Raw genomic sequence first — 15772 nt, 5'->3', positions numbered from 1 at the left:
TCCTGGAAGCCCCCAGCCCCCTCGTCCTGGTGATGGTCTTCATTCCTCCTTTGCGGCGGTGGTAGAGGAGGGAGGCATGCGTTGCCTTGAGGGCGGTCCTCGCGAGGCTGATCCCTCCAACCTCCCTGGCGAGGCTGGTCCTGCCAGCGGTCCTCGCGAGGCCGGTCACGCCACCCTTGGCGAGGGCCCCGGTCTTCCCACCCCTCCACCTCTTCCTCCTCCTCGGCCATAGCCCCGGTCGCTGCGGTCGGGGTGTCGGCCGATACGTCCATCTCGTATGGCCCTGAGCTCCTGACATTCATTGGTCTTGTGGGTGTGGAGGTCATGGTACACGCAGTACCGACTGCCTTTAGATGACTCAGGCTGATCCATGCCTCGCTTGGTGTCCGGCTCCGCTACGAGCACAACAGCCCCCTTGCGCTTCACATCCTTGACCTTGGGCTTCTTCTCTTCTGGGTCGGCAGCGGGGAGCTCAAGGAGGGAGAGGCGCCCTTCCTCAGCCCTGGCGCACTTGGTAGCTAGGTTGAACAGCTCCAGCGATGTGTACATGTCTTCATGGATCGCTAGCTCCTCTTTCATCTTGATGTCACGCACGCCATCGGAGAATGCTGAGATGATGGCCTTCTCAGTCACCCTGGGGATCTTGAGGCGGGCATTGTTGAAGAGCTAGATGTACTTCTGCAGGGTCTCTCCCGGCTGTTGCTTGATGCGGCGCAGGTCACTCATGGCCGGGGGCCAGTCGCGAGTACCTTGGAAGTTGGCGATGAAGCGGGTGCGCATCTCGTTCCAAGAGGAGATCGTGCCTGGAGCCAGGTTCAGGAGCCAGGTGTGGGCACCGTCCTTGAGCGCCATGGGAAACCAATTTGCCATGACTTTCTTGTCTCCGTTGGCGGCCTCGATGCCCAACTCGTAGAGCTGGAGGAACTCCATAGGGTCTCCAGTGCCATCGTAGCACGGAGGCAGGTCTGGCTTGAACTTGCCGGGCCATGCGACGCTACGCAGCTCGGAGGTGAAAGCGCGACAGCCTGCGGTGACCACTGGAGCTCTCTGCTGGTGTAGGGCTTGCTCCTGGAGATTCCCGCGCACCGTTGCCTAGAGCAGCGCGGGGTCCTGATGTGGCGGCGCAGGGATGCGGTCATGGCGCACCGGTGCCGAGAGCACGCGAGCACCTTCTTGGGGGCGAGGGATCTCTTGGCAGCTCCTTTCTTGTCGCGCAGGCGCGGGACGCGGCGGGTCTCGTCCTGGGACCGGGCGCCTGGGAGCCAGGGTGCCTTCTTGGAGTGGAGGTGGTGGAGGCACCTCCTGCTCCTCGCCTCCTGTGTAGGATGGAGGGCAAGGCAGCGAGAGGGACAACATGGGAGAGCCCCCTACGGCGCTGACGAGCTCGGTGATGCGGGCGAGCCAGTCCTCATAGAGGTCGTCGACGGGGCGGTAGTGTAGGAGCTCACGCGCCAGGAGCAGCACGGCGTGCGCGTCCGTGGGGCACGACGGTCATGGGACGACGAACCGGCTGGAGTCAGCGACGGGGAGGCGGTGCGGCCATCGCGCCACACCAAAGGATGCAGGGATGAGGCTTGCTGCTCGTTCCCCACCGGGCCGGTGGCGGCGTTGGCAGCAGGCGACGGGGAACGACGAGGGCGTCCGCCGACAGGCGCCGTCTGGGCGACGCGGGTGGCGAGAGCAGCCCGACGCTCGGCGCGAGCTCGGCAAGCGTCAGCCATGGTCACGGCGGAAGATCACACGCGGCTAGCGGAAGAAAAGATTCCGGCGCACCCTACCTGGCGCGCCAAATGTCGGATTTCGGGTTCTGGCAGACCCTTGAGGTTTGAACACTGGGGTGCGCACGAAAATCTCTCCCCTACCAGCTCACGTCTCGAAGTCTCGCAAAGATCTAGGCAAGAAAGATGAACACACAGAGGACATGAGATTTATACTGGTTCAGGCCACCATTGTGGTGTGATACCCTACTCCAGTGTGTGGTGTGGTGGATTGCCTCAGGGGCTGATGATGAACAGCCTCGCGAGGGGCTGTTCTTGAGCTGGTGCGATGAACTGATTGGGTGAGTTCAGTCGCTTCTCTCTCTCTCTCTCTCTTTCTCTCTCTTTCTCTCTCTCTCTCTCTCTCTCTGGTCGATCTCCAGATACAAATCCTTCTACCTTGTGGTGGCTAGTCCTATTTATAGAGCGAGGCCCTGGGCCTCTCCTCAAATAATGAGCGGGAAGGGCGCCAACAATTGGCCACTTTGAAGGGGAACATCTGGTACACTTATCCTGACTAAAGTTGGTCTTCGGCTGCCAAAGGCTCTGACGGTGACGCCGCCCTGGGCTCCACGATGACCTTCATCCTGCCGTTCTGCTGGTCTTGGTCTTGTTGCATCAAAACGGTAACCTTTGCTCGATGCCTTGGCCTGTGCTTGCCCCCTTAGCACCAAAAGGGAAACAAGGACACTGCGCAGGTCGGCGCCCGCCTGGCACCCGCCTGGCCTCCGATCATCATGGCTTGCGTCACGGGCCCCTCGGGAGCTGCCCTGCCTTGATCTCTCCGCCTCCTCGCGAGCCCGCCTAAGGAGGCTGCTCCTGAGGAAGCTCCCTGTCGTCCGCCTCGCGAGGCTTGGCCCCTCGCGAGGGTCTTGAGCTTGAGCTGATGAAGCTGGGCTGCATTGGGCCCCCACTTGAGCCACGCCGCAGGCCACAGGCAGGCAAGTCTGGGGACCCCCATTCCCAGAACGCCGACAGTTTCACCTTTTCCTTCTGTAATGGCTATATAGCCACCTCTCCCTCTCAGTTTTGAGTACGATTATTGTATCTGGGTATAAACCCTAGCCGCCGGTGGCGTGATTCCCCTTTTAAGCAATACAAACCCTAGCATAATTCCCTCAAATCCATCTCTGAAATTGTGTTGTTGAGTGTTAAGTTAGTTCGATTCTTGTCAAGATCCCGACAATTGGTATCAGAGGCCTAGTCGGTTGTCGGAGGCGGAGGATCTGGTGAGTAGAGGTTGGCGGCGCGGCCGTAAAATCCCTCTGCAAGCCGTAGATCAGGTGGCGGTGACTGGTGGCAGCCGGAGCGGCACAGTTCGGAGGCAGTCTAATTTCAGTCCTGGTTGCTGGAAAACATTTCTCTTGCGGTAAAATCCCAGAAACTGGACTCGGGCGGTGCTTCTTGGTGGCGGGCGTTGGCGTCGGAGTTGGCGGCGGTAGAAACACGAGAGCTCGTCGGCAAGTTCCCTCCCTTTCCACCCCTTGTCGGAGCTTGCTGGATCCAGGAAGAACACCATGTCAAATCCGGAAGAATCGGGTGACACGAGCGCCTTGCAACTCCAATCATTGGAGCTTGACATTAAAACCTTGCAACATTATCGCGAGGAAGACAAAAAGGAATTCCAGGAATTCCTATCTATGGTCAACAGGAACTTCGTCACAATGCCACAGAACTTCGACAAGATCCAGGATAACTTCAAGCGCTTGTTGCTAATTCCGGAGCCGGGCAACATCCCCGGTAAACAGTCAGCACAGTGGAGTGCACATCCCAAGCAACATCAGCTGCATTCTCTGACCAATGCACCAGGCAGACCCAAAACAGCTCCTTGCAAATACCCCCCCCCCTCAGTAGCTATGCCAGACAAAGATGCTCCTGCCATAATTGGGACTGCTATCTTAAGAGACACTAAGAACTTAATTTGGATGGTACGCTGAAAGTGCCGTATAGACATCCAAATTTTACAAACACCAAAGCAGTAGCGCCACAACACACTCAGCAAGCCCCACCTCCCCAGCAACAACCCATAGAAATAGAAGATATGCACAGGAGGATGGCCAGATGGAGGAGAGACAGAGGTAGAAGACCCAACTCCCCATTTGAAAACAGAAGAAATGTGCTCACAGTGAAACCTGCTAAACTAAACATTTCTGAATTCAGTGGTACTAACCTAGAGTCATGGATTCAGAACCTAGAGCAATACTTTGTTGTTGCAAGGACTCCCCTGGAACACAGAACTAAGCTGGCAGTTTCATATCTGCAAGGCCCTGCTATACAGTGGTGGAGAGGAACTGGGTTTTCACCACAGAATGTACCCTGGCACAGATTTTGCTCTTATATTGCAGATTGGTTCTCCCTGGACTCTGCTTGTGATATTGTTAACTCCTTCCATGCAATCACCCAAACTTCCACTGTAGCTGTGTATGTGAACAATTTGAACAACTGGTAAACTGCATGAGAAGAGTCCTGCTATCCCCAATGACTATTATGTAACCAGTTTCCTGTCTGGATTAAGCCCTTACATCAGAAGTCATGTGGAGTGTTTCAAGCCTCCTGATATGCAGACAGCTGTGTGGTATGCTAGAAGAATGGAGAAAGTTGGTGAAAGAACATGCGATGCCCCCATGTTTGGTTTTGGTAATTGATGACAATCTCTATGGACTAATGGTTGCCTTGAGTTATATTTGAAGGTTTTGTCCATAGGCTTTTCTTGAAGTCCATGTGTTGGTTTCAAGGAGTTTATGAGTTGTCCAAGGTGCTATTAAGGAATTATTATAAGATTGGTCATGTGAGTGTTGAGCTTATTGCAAGCATGTCTTGAAGAAGAAGATTGTGTGATCATTCATGTTTACCTTCAAGACATCATCCAAATGAAGAGAGTTGGAAAGATTCAAGGTTGATCAAGACTAAGTCAAGAGTGAATCAAGTTTATCAACTCACAAAGCGTAGAAGATGTACCGAGAGGGATCAAGTGATCCCATGGTATGGTAAGCATTGTCCATTGCACTTTGTGTACTAACCCATGGTCTATGTGAGAGTTCTATGTGGGGTTAGGTACGTGTCCATGGGCTTGTGTTAAGAGGAAGATATCATACAACCCATGGAAAGGATGACATCAAGTGGTGATCGTCATCATGATTTCCGTGTGCAAGTTCAAGTGGAGCATCATGAAGAGATCAAGTGCTTGAATCTTGCCATCCTTTGTGGTGTCAATGGTCTTGTGAAGATGTGCCGAAGAGAGGCTCACCCATAGTGGACTATGGAGGAGCAATCATCTAGTCTTCATCAAGCCAACGCAATCAAGAAAGGTGGTCCAACTTGAGGGAGGCAAGATTGTCATCATCTAGCTCAAGTGGACCATGTGCAAGGCAAAGGTTTGCCCTTGATAGGTTTTCTCTTTTACCAGTCTCGTGGTGGTAGTTGGGAGACCGGGTTATAGGATCGTTTGTCGTACTATCAAGGGGGGCTCTCAAGTTGGTAGCTTGATTGTATCGTTAGTAGAGATCTCAAACCATTGCATCCTTTCATCATGTTTCTTGGTTCTTGTTTGGTTCTATTTGTGAGTCTTAGATCTTATGGTCATCTTGATGACAAGCTTAAGTTCATCGAAAACGGAGTTCGCATGCGTCTTCTATGATGTTTTCGGTGTTGGAGGTTTTACCGGTCTTATCCGAGGAAGGGTTCTCACCTTTTTCTTATGGGCCTTTTCTAATTTGCTTCTTATTGTTATTTCTTTCAAGATTGTGTTAGCCCTTGTTGCTAGCTTTCCAACAAACTTGATTTCGTCGAATTCGGAGCTCGTATGCGAAAGTTGTGGCTATTTTGATATTGCCTATTTTACATAGAGAGGTTGTACCGCCCCATAGAGGGGTTGTACCGGTTGACCGGTACAACCGGTGTTTGGAGCGGTTGTACCGCTCCAGAATTGGTCCGGAGGTTGTACCGGTCATGTACCGCTCTACCACCGGACTAGTTTCTGTTGTGGTGCGGTTGTTGGGCGGTTGTGGGCCGGTTGTACCGCCTTTTGCCTGTTACCTGTTGTACCGGTGCTCATAGCGGTTGTACCGCTCCTATGTTATTCTGCACATAACGGGCGGATTCATGGGGACCTATTTTAAGGGGGTCTTCTTCTCAATGGTTCCCTATCTCTTGAGCTCGTTTTTGCCCCCATTGTTGACCTTCTTTGAGCTTGCTAACTCTCAAGCCCTCCATGGATTCTTGCTAGTTTTTGAGGGAAAAGAGAGAGGAGATCTAGATCCATACTTCCACCAATCACTTTCTCCTCTATGTGAGGGGAACCCCTTGGATCTAGATCTTGGAGTTCTTTGTGTTCTCCTTCTTGTTCTTCCTCTCACTTTCCTCCCTAGCATTAGTTGCTTTGGTGTGATTTGAGAGAGAAGGACTTGGGCACTCCATGTGCCCTTGCCATTGCATTTGTGCATCGGTTTGAGTTCTCCACGGTGATACATGGAAGTTTGAAGTTGAGAAGCTTATTACTCTTGGGTGCTTCGTACCCTTGAGCTTGTTCCTCTTTGGTGCTTGGGCGCCCTAGACGGTTGGTGGTGTTCGGAGCTCGATCATTGTGGTGTAAAGCTCCGGGCAAGCGTCGGGGTCTCCAATTAGGTTGTGGAGATCGCCCCGAGCAATTTGATGGGTACCGGTGACCGCCCCCAAGGGTTGCCAAAGTGTACGGGTTCGGTGACCGCCCCCAAGGGTCGCCATTTGTACGGGTTCGCTGACCGCCCTCAAGGGTCCCTTAGTGAAATCATGACATCTTGCATTGTGCAAGGGCGTGAGGAGATTACGGTGGCCCTAGTGGCTTCTTGGGGAGCATTGTGCCTCCACACCGCTCCAAACGGAGATTAGCTTCCGCAAGGGTGTGAACTTCAGGATACATCGTCGTCTCCGCGTGCCTCGGTTATCTCTTACCCGAGCCCTTTACTTATGCACTTTACTTTGTGATAGCCATTTTGTTCCTTGTCATATATCTTGCTATCACATAGTTGCTTATCTTGCTTAGCATAAGTTGTTGGTGCACATAGGTGAGCCTAGTTGTTGTAGGTTATGTGCTTGACAAATTAACCGCTAGGTTTATTCCATATTTGTTCAAGCCTCTACCGTAATTATTTTAAAACGCCTATTCACCCCCCTCTATGATAGAGGCAAAGGTGTCCCGTCTTTCGATGAGATGATGGATATCGCTTTGGTGGAAGTCGACTTTGACGATCCGACTACGAACGTGCGAGGACGTCGCGCCTTAGCAATCGCTAAACCAACTCCGAGAGGTTATTGACCACGCCGGAGCACGATCAACCTGACCTCGAGGGTCTGTTTCCTGCGAGCAAACAAAGAACAAGCAAGAAACTAAGATTGCAATCTGGATATTGCGAATATAAGATGAAAGCTTTATTGATCAAGGTGGGGTTCTGTGACGCCTTTGTCTGGTCGTTGAACACAAACGAAGTACACGAAGTTGCAGCTATGGCGAGCTTTAATCTAAACAAAACCCACTGTCTAAACGGTGCCCTAAGGGCTGTATATATGGAGGAAGAGAGGGGGAATTTCGTGGCCCTTGGTGGAGGGGTCCGAAATCAACCCTATCTCTTGTTTCCCCACACATACGGACTCTAAAAATAGCCTATACTTATGTATTTCGAAATTACATGGGCCTGGCCCAATAAAAAGGTGACGCAACACCTATAATAGCCTCTGGACGAAATTTATGAAGTGACATCTTGTATATTTCGTCCAAGGCTTCATGCACTCGTTATGGTGGCTTCAAAGACCTGAAATCATCACTTGTAACTCTGTTCTTGTTCCCCTTGCGCATGCCATCATCTCCATGCTTGTTCTTGCTCCAATGTTCATCCTTCTCCAAGCTAGGACCTTCATTTGTAAGCAAAACAAATGTATCCAATTTAGGCAGCATCATATTCTCATGAACATTAGAATCATTACCAAGAAACGAAAGTACCTGGTAATTTAGTTGGCGTGCGCGAGCTCTAGTAATTGGTCTAGTATGTATAGCAGCAGGGGCTGTGGGTGTAACAATGGTATTGATGTCCTCATCATCCTCCCCTTCTTGAAATGAAGTCGTCCTCGACGGAAGCTCATCTTCCTCACCCAAATAAGGCTTCAAATCTGCAATGTTAAAAGTGGGACTAACCCCAAAATCTGCAGGCAGCTCAAGTTTATATGCATTATCATTTATTTTCTCTAACACCTTAAAGGGACCATCAGCCCGTGGCATGAGCTTTGATTTGCGCAAATCAAGAAATCTATCCTTATGCAAATGTAACCAAACAAGATCTCCAGGTGCAAACACAACATGTTTTCTACCCTTATCTCCAGCAAGTTTATATTTGGCATTCATACGCTCAATGTTTTCCTTAGTTAACTCATGCATTTTTAAAATCAATTCAGCACGTTGTTTAGCATCGAAATTAACCTTCTCCGAAGATGGAAGAGGCAACAAATCAATAGGTGCACGAGGTAGGAAACCATACACAACTTCAAAAGGGCACATCTTAGTAGTAGAATGCAATGAACGATTATAAGCAAATTCAATATGAGGCAAGCATTCTTATTATTCTTCAAAAGAGCCCTAAGCATAGTAGACAATGTTCTATTGACTACTTCAGTTTGGCCATCAGTTTGGGGGTGACAAGTAGTACTAAAAAGCAGTTTAGTCCCCAACTTAGCCCATAAACATCTCCAAAAGTGGCTAAGAAATTTAGTATCACGATCTGAAACAATAGTATTTGGCACACCATGCAAGCGAATAATTTCACGAAAGAACAAATCAGCAACATTAATAGCATCATCGCTTTTATGACATGGTATAAAGTGTGCCATTTTCGAGAATCTATCCATGACAACAAATATGCTATCCCTCCCCTTCTTTGTTCGAGGTAAACCTAAAACAAAGTCCATAGATATATCCTCCCAAGGAACACTAGGTACAGGCAAAGGCATATATAAACCATGAGGATTGAGTCGTGACTTAGCTTTTTGACATGTAGTGCAGCGAGCAATAAAACGCTCAACATCCCGTCTCATCTTTGGCCAAAAGAAATGTGTAGCAAGTACGTCCTCCGTCTTCTTCACGCCAAAGTGTCCCATTAATCCTCCTCCATGCGCCTCCTGCAACAACAGAAGATGAACGGAGCTAGCTGGAATGCATAGCTTGTTAGCACAAAACACAAATCCATCGTTAACGACAAACTTGTTCCACATTCTTCCTTCTTTACAATTCTGCATTACATCTTTAAAATCAGCATCATGCACATATTGATCTTTGATGGTCTCCAAACCAAATATTTTGAAGTCAAGTTGTGAAAGCATAGTATAGCGACGAGACAATGCATCAGCAATAACATTTTCTTTTCCCTTCTTGTGTTTAATGACATAAGGGAAAGTCTCAATGAATTCAACCCATTTAGCATGTCTACGATTCAGTTTAGCTTGACTTTTAATATGTTTCAAAGATTCATGATCAGAATGTATAACAAATTCTTTGGGCCATAAATAATGTTGCCATGTTTCTAAAGTCCGAACAAGAGCATATAATTCTTTATCATAAGTAGAATAATTCAGACTAGGCCCACTCAATTTTTCAGAAAAGTATGCAACAGGTTTGCCATCTTGTAATAACACACCTCCTAATCCAATTCCACTAGCATCACATTCAAGCTCAAAAGTCTTATTAAAATCAGGAAGTTGGAGTAAAGGAGCATGTGTCAACTTATCTTTCAATACCGTGAAGGCTTCTTCATGTGCGGTACCCCAAAGAAAAGGCACATCTTTCTTTGTAAGCTCATTGAGAGGTGCAGCAATGGTGCTGAAATCTCTCACAAAACGCCTATAGAATCCAGCGAGGCCAAGAAAACTCCTCACTTGTGTGACCGTTTCGGGCTGCGGCCAACTCTCAATAGCTTCAATCTTGGCTTTATCAACTTCAGTTCCCTGTGGAGTAACAACATAGCCAAGAAAAGATACTCGGTCGGTGCAAAAGGTGCACTTCCCAAGGTTACCAAACAAACGTGCATCATGTAGAGCAATAAAAACAGCACGTAAATGTTCCAAATGTTCTTCCAAAGATCTGCTATAAATCAATATGTCATCAAAGTAAACTACCACAAATCGTCCAATGAAAGCACGTAAAACTTCGTTCATTAATCTCATGAAAGTACTAGGTGCATTAGTTAACCCAAAAGGCATGACTAACCACTCATATAATCCAAACTTAGTTTTAAATGCTGTTTTCCATTCATCTCCCAATTTCATACGAATTTGATGGTAGCCACTACGCAAATCAACTTTGGAGAATATTGTAGAGCCACTCAATTCATCAAGCATATCATCTAGCCTAGGAATAGGATGACGATAACGAATAGTAATATTATTAATGCCTCTACAATCAACACACATACGTGATGTACCATCCTTTTTCGGCACTAGAATAATAGGAACAGCACAAGGCCTAAGGGATTCGCGTATATAACCTTTGTCGAGAAGCTCTTGTACTTGACGCATAATCTCCTTCGTCTCCTCTGGATTGGTACGGTATGGTGCACGGTTTGGCAGTGAAGCACCGGGAATTAAGTCAATCTGATGCTCAATCCCTCGAATAGGCGGTAATCCCGGTGGCACGTCTTGTGGAAAAACGTCAGCGAACTCCTGCAAAATGTTAGTGACAGCAGGAGGCAAAGAGGAAGGCACGTCCTCGAATGAAAATAATGCCTCTTTGCACACAAAAGCATAGCAAACAGATTTGCTGAAATCTAGCTCATCAATATCAGATTTGGTGGCAAATAAACATGCACTTTTCAATTTAATTTCAGAAGCAACACTAGATGGTTTATTATTAGGCTTCATTTGTTGCTCAAATTCTTTTGCCACAATCTGATTTTCACTCTTATTCGTCTCCTGTTTTGCTTTATTAGCTCTATTAATATCATCTTTCAAAATGGAATCAGGAGTCATAGGAAGCAAAGTAATATTTTTATCCTTATGAACAAGAGTATAGTGATTGTTTCTACCATGGTGTACAGAATTTTTATCAAATTGCCATGGTCTACCAAGTAATAAGGAACATGCTTGCATAGGTACCACATCACAATCAACATAATCAGCATATGTAGAGATACTAAAATGCACACGAACAGTACGTGTTACCTTAACCTTGCCGCTGTTGTTGAACCATTGGATGTAGTAAGGATGTGGATGTGGTCTTGTGGTGAGAGAAAGCTTCTCCACCATCTCCATGCTAGCCAAGTTGTTGCAGCTCCCTCCGTCTATTATGACGCGCACAGAACGTTCCTTCACAACTCCCTTGGTATGGAACAAATTGTGCCTCTGATTTTGCTCAGCTTGTGTGACCTGCACACTCAAAACACGTTGAGCAACTAAACATTCATACCTGTCAGCGTCTTCAGGAGCCATGTATTGCGTCTCATGATCAGAATCATCTCCACCATGTTCTTCACGTGTAATAAGAGCCAAAGTCTCCTCATCATAGTCACTAGCGGACTCATATCCACCACCCTCGGTAGCAATCATCACACGCGGAGATTTGCATTCTCTCGCATAATGACCTCCTCCCTTACAACGACGACAAATAATATCACTTGTGTGCCCTGTTGATGCCCTGGAAGAAGAAGAACTCTGTGCAGGCCCGGCAGGTGCGCTCTTGGCAGATAATGGTGGTTGTTCCTGTTTTCTTGTATCACGGCTGTAGGAGGCACCTGATTGAGGTGCTGGTGCAGTTGAAGTAGAAGATGCACGCGGTGTCCATGATGAAGGTCGGCCTGCAGAAAAGTTAGTTCGCGCCAATGCTTGTCGATCCTGCACTTCACGTTCAGCTTTACAAGCAAGATGGAATAAACGAGTGATATTAGTATACTCCTTATAGTCTAGAATGGTCTGAATCTCTCTATTTAATCCACCCAGAAAACGTGCAAGCATAGCTTCATTCTCCTCAACAATACCACATCGAATCATGCCAGTTTGTAATTCCTGATAATATTCTTCTACAGAATTTTTTCCTTGTCTTAAACGCTGCAATTTTTGAAGCAATTCACGTTGATAATATGGTGGAACCCAACGCGTACGCATAGCAGTTTTCAAAGCAGCCCAAGTAGTTGGAATAGGATATAATCTACAATGTTCAGACCACCAAACACATGCAAAACTAGTGAAAGCACAAACAGCAGCAGCAACCCGTCTCTCCTCGGGATATTGTAAACATGTAAAACGTTGTTTAGTTTCTAACTCCCAAGCAAGATATATATCAGGAACATATCTACCCTCAAATGGTGGAATATTCAATTTCAGTTTAGGAATATGGACATCATCTCGTACCTGAGGTGGTGGTGCAGGCCTACCATTACGAATATATACCTGAGGTCGACCTGCTGGTGGTGGTGCTGGTGGCTGCACGTAGTTCGGATTTTGATCAACCTCATCCTCATAATCTCCCACATAATCATCCTCCTCCGCATCAGCAGCATGAGCCACAGAAGTATCAACAGCAGCACCAACAGTTTGGCCAAACGCAAGAGGAACACGGCTCGCTCGGCGGAGGTCTGTTTCGCGACGTGGAGGTAGTCGTTGTTGTTGTTGTTGGAGAGGTGCGTTAGGTGCAGCGGGTGGTGGTGGTGGAAGACGCGCGAGCAATTCATTAAACTTGTTATCGAGCTTTGTTTCGAACGTCTTCTCCATGCCATCTATCTTCTCCATGGCCTCTTCAAATCTGTTTAGCACATCTTGCACCTGTCCACTCATCATTTGCTGAAATTTATCATGCAAATCCTTATTCGTCATGTTCTCCCAGTCAGTCTCGTCGGCTTGTGATCCTGGCATGGTTAGCAGCAATAGAAACACACAAGAATATGATCCTACAGACTACTAACAAGAGGTGGTGGTGGGTGTCACAAATCCGTCAAGCAAATCTCAAATTCTTACCAGTTCTTACCCAGCAGCAGGCGGTGATCGGCAACCGTTGTAGTCAAAAACTCTCAAAGCTTGGATAGAGCGATTACCAGGGAGAGTCAAACGCACGACGTAGATGTATGTGGAGCTGGGAAGGCTTATAATATGGTAGCAAAAAGGGTCAGCAATAATCAATTCAGAGATGCAAAGTTGAATAAACGTTGAACGACGGTACTGTGCTGGTCCTAGGCTAGACTGTGCTAGAGACGCGAGCCTAGACACCAACAAAATCACGGCGCGGCACGTAAACAAGGGAAAAGCACACTCTGGATTTTTTTTCGCTTTTTTTGCGCTGTTTTTTTTTGCGCTGTTTTTTTTTGCGAAAAATCACTATAATGGCGAGTGTCTCAAAACTCTTCCTAGGTCAAACTGACAGGATGGGCACGAAATTTTTTCGACCAATTTTTTTTTTCGACTGCCCGGACCCAAAAACTGGAAACGGGTCAAAAAAACTTCCTATAATGGCACCTGTCTCAAAACACTCAGAAACACCTAAAAATAGGATAGCCAGAAATTTTTTTCGAAAAATGCGTTTTCAAAAAATTTTGGGCCTAAACGGAGGGTGGTTTCCGGACTCTTTTTTTTTCGAAACCTACTCCGGCAAGGAAACACGAATCGGAATCTAGATGGATCTCGAAAACAAACCTAATATGACAAGAACTCGGATTGGTGGTGGATATATGGTGGTAGATGGCAGCGGTGGTGGTATATGACAGCGGTGGTGGTATATGGATACGGATTCGAAGCGGTGGCGGATAAGCGGTGGTGGTAGATGGCAGGGGCGATGATGATGGTGCGGCGGCGGCGTGACAACTTATGACCAGAACTCGAAACTCTAAAAGACTAGACTCTAAGACCAGCAACTAGACACGACGATGCAACCGCAAATTCAACAAAGCAAAACCCTAAAAAGATTATGCAAAGGCTCAGATTGGCTCGGATATGATGAACTAACCCTAATTTTTTTGTGGCTTTTTCGTGGACTGTAGGTATGAAGAACAGACTCGATCTAAACTACGAAAAACTGTAAAATCTCACCGAGCAACCTGGAAATCTGATACCACTTGATAGAGGCAAAGGTGTCCCGTCTTTCGATGAGATGATGGATATCACTTTGGTGGAAGTCGACTTTGACGATCCGACTACGAACGTGCGAGGACGTCGCGCCTTAGCAATCGCTAAACCAACTCCGAGAGGTTATTGACCACGCCGGAGCACGATCAACCTGACCACGAGGGTCTGTTTCCTGCGAGCAAACGAAGAACAAGCAAGAAACTAAGATTGCAATCTGGATATTGCGAATATAAGATGAAAGCTTTATTGATCAAGGTGGGGTTCTATGACGCCTTTGTCTGGTCGTTGAACACAAACGAAGTACGCGAAGTTGCAGCTATGGCGAACTTTAATCTAAACAAAACCCAAAGTCTAAACGGTGCCCTAAGGGCTGTATATATGGAGGAAGAGAGGGGGAATTTCGTGGCCCTTGGTGGAGGGGTCCGAAATCAACCCTATCTCTTGTTTCCCCACACATACGGACTCTAAAAATAGCCTATACTTATGTATTTCGAAATTACATGGGCCTGGCCCAATAAAAAGGTGACGCAGCACCTATAATAGCCTCTGGACGAAATTTATGAAGTGACATCTTGTATATTTCGTCCAAGGCTTCATGCACTCGTTATGGTGGCTTCAAAGACCTGAAATCATCACTTGTAACTCTGTTCTTGTTCCCCTTGCGCATGCCATCATCTCCATGCTTGTTCTTGCTCCAATGTTCATCCTTCTCCAAGCTAGGACCTTCATTTGTAAGCAAAATAAATGTATCCAATTTAGGCAGCATCATATTCTCATGAACATTAGAATCATTACCAAGAAACGAAAGTACCTGGTAATTTAGTTGGCGTGCGCGAGCTCTAGTAATTGGTCCAGTATGTATAGCAGCAGGGGCTGTGGGTGTAACAATGGTATTGATGTCCTCATCACTCTAGGCGACATCCACGATCTTTCAATTGGTATCAGAGCCTCATCTCTCTTTGTTAGGCTTAACCGCCTAGAGAGTAAAGATGTCGACTAGGGGATTAGGATTCTCCGACACTCTTAGTTTCGATGGCACAAATTTTGATGTTTGGGTAATTCGCATGCTTAACCTCATTAGGGTCATGGACCCAAATTTAGAGCGAATTGTAGATATGGGTTTTTCTCCTCCAAAGGACCCCCTAAGATTATCTTTAGAGGATGAGAAAAACTCTTATCTCAATGCTCAAGCTTTTATTGTGCTTTTCGACGCTTTGAGCAATGTAGTTATATTTCAACTCATGCCGTTCTGGGATGCTCATGAGTTGTGGACAAAGCTTCAAGATAAATATGGCGTGTCCAAGTTTTGTGGGGATGATTGTTCTCCCTCCACCTCCGGCCGTGTTGTGTTCTCAACTTCTTCTACTTCACCTACGTGTGGTTTGCCACAAGGTAATGACATGGTGAGTAGTGGTGTTCATTGCAATGATGATAGTGGGCTCATTGTTGATAATCCTTCATCACTTTCTTATTGCAATGCTTCATCTTTGGACTTTAGCACTTTGAGCACTCCAAATGTTTCACATGCTTGTGTTGATAGTCCTTGCATATCATGTAGAAATTGCTTGACTAAATCTTATGATTATATGCTTACTATATCTTGTTGCCATGATGAAAATGCATGTATTTCCTCGAGTTGTTGTGCTAACAATGTAGAGGAAACCCAACACTCCATGGAACAAGATGTGGTCTTGGATGGTGCTTCAAGGGATCCTAAATCATCATCTATTACATTTTGCCTTATGGCCAAGGCTTCAAAGGTATCTCCCACTTTGAATCCCAATATATCTTGTGATGATATTGATGATGGCAAGAGTGATGATGATGTTGATTATGATGAAGAGAATGATGATGTTGCCTCCTTAAAAATTAAGGGGGAAATGATTTTTAAAGCTCTTCTTAAGAATAAAATTGCTCGTTCCAACTTCATGGAAATCATGTCTATTGCT

This window comes from Triticum aestivum, chromosome 5B, assembly GCF_018294505.1.
Source record: "Triticum aestivum cultivar Chinese Spring chromosome 5B, IWGSC CS RefSeq v2.1, whole genome shotgun sequence".
Lineage (NCBI taxonomy): Eukaryota > Viridiplantae > Streptophyta > Magnoliopsida > Poales > Poaceae > Triticum > Triticum aestivum.
The sequence above is the reverse complement of the archived record's forward strand: the minus strand, read 5'-3'. Positions refer to the sequence as shown.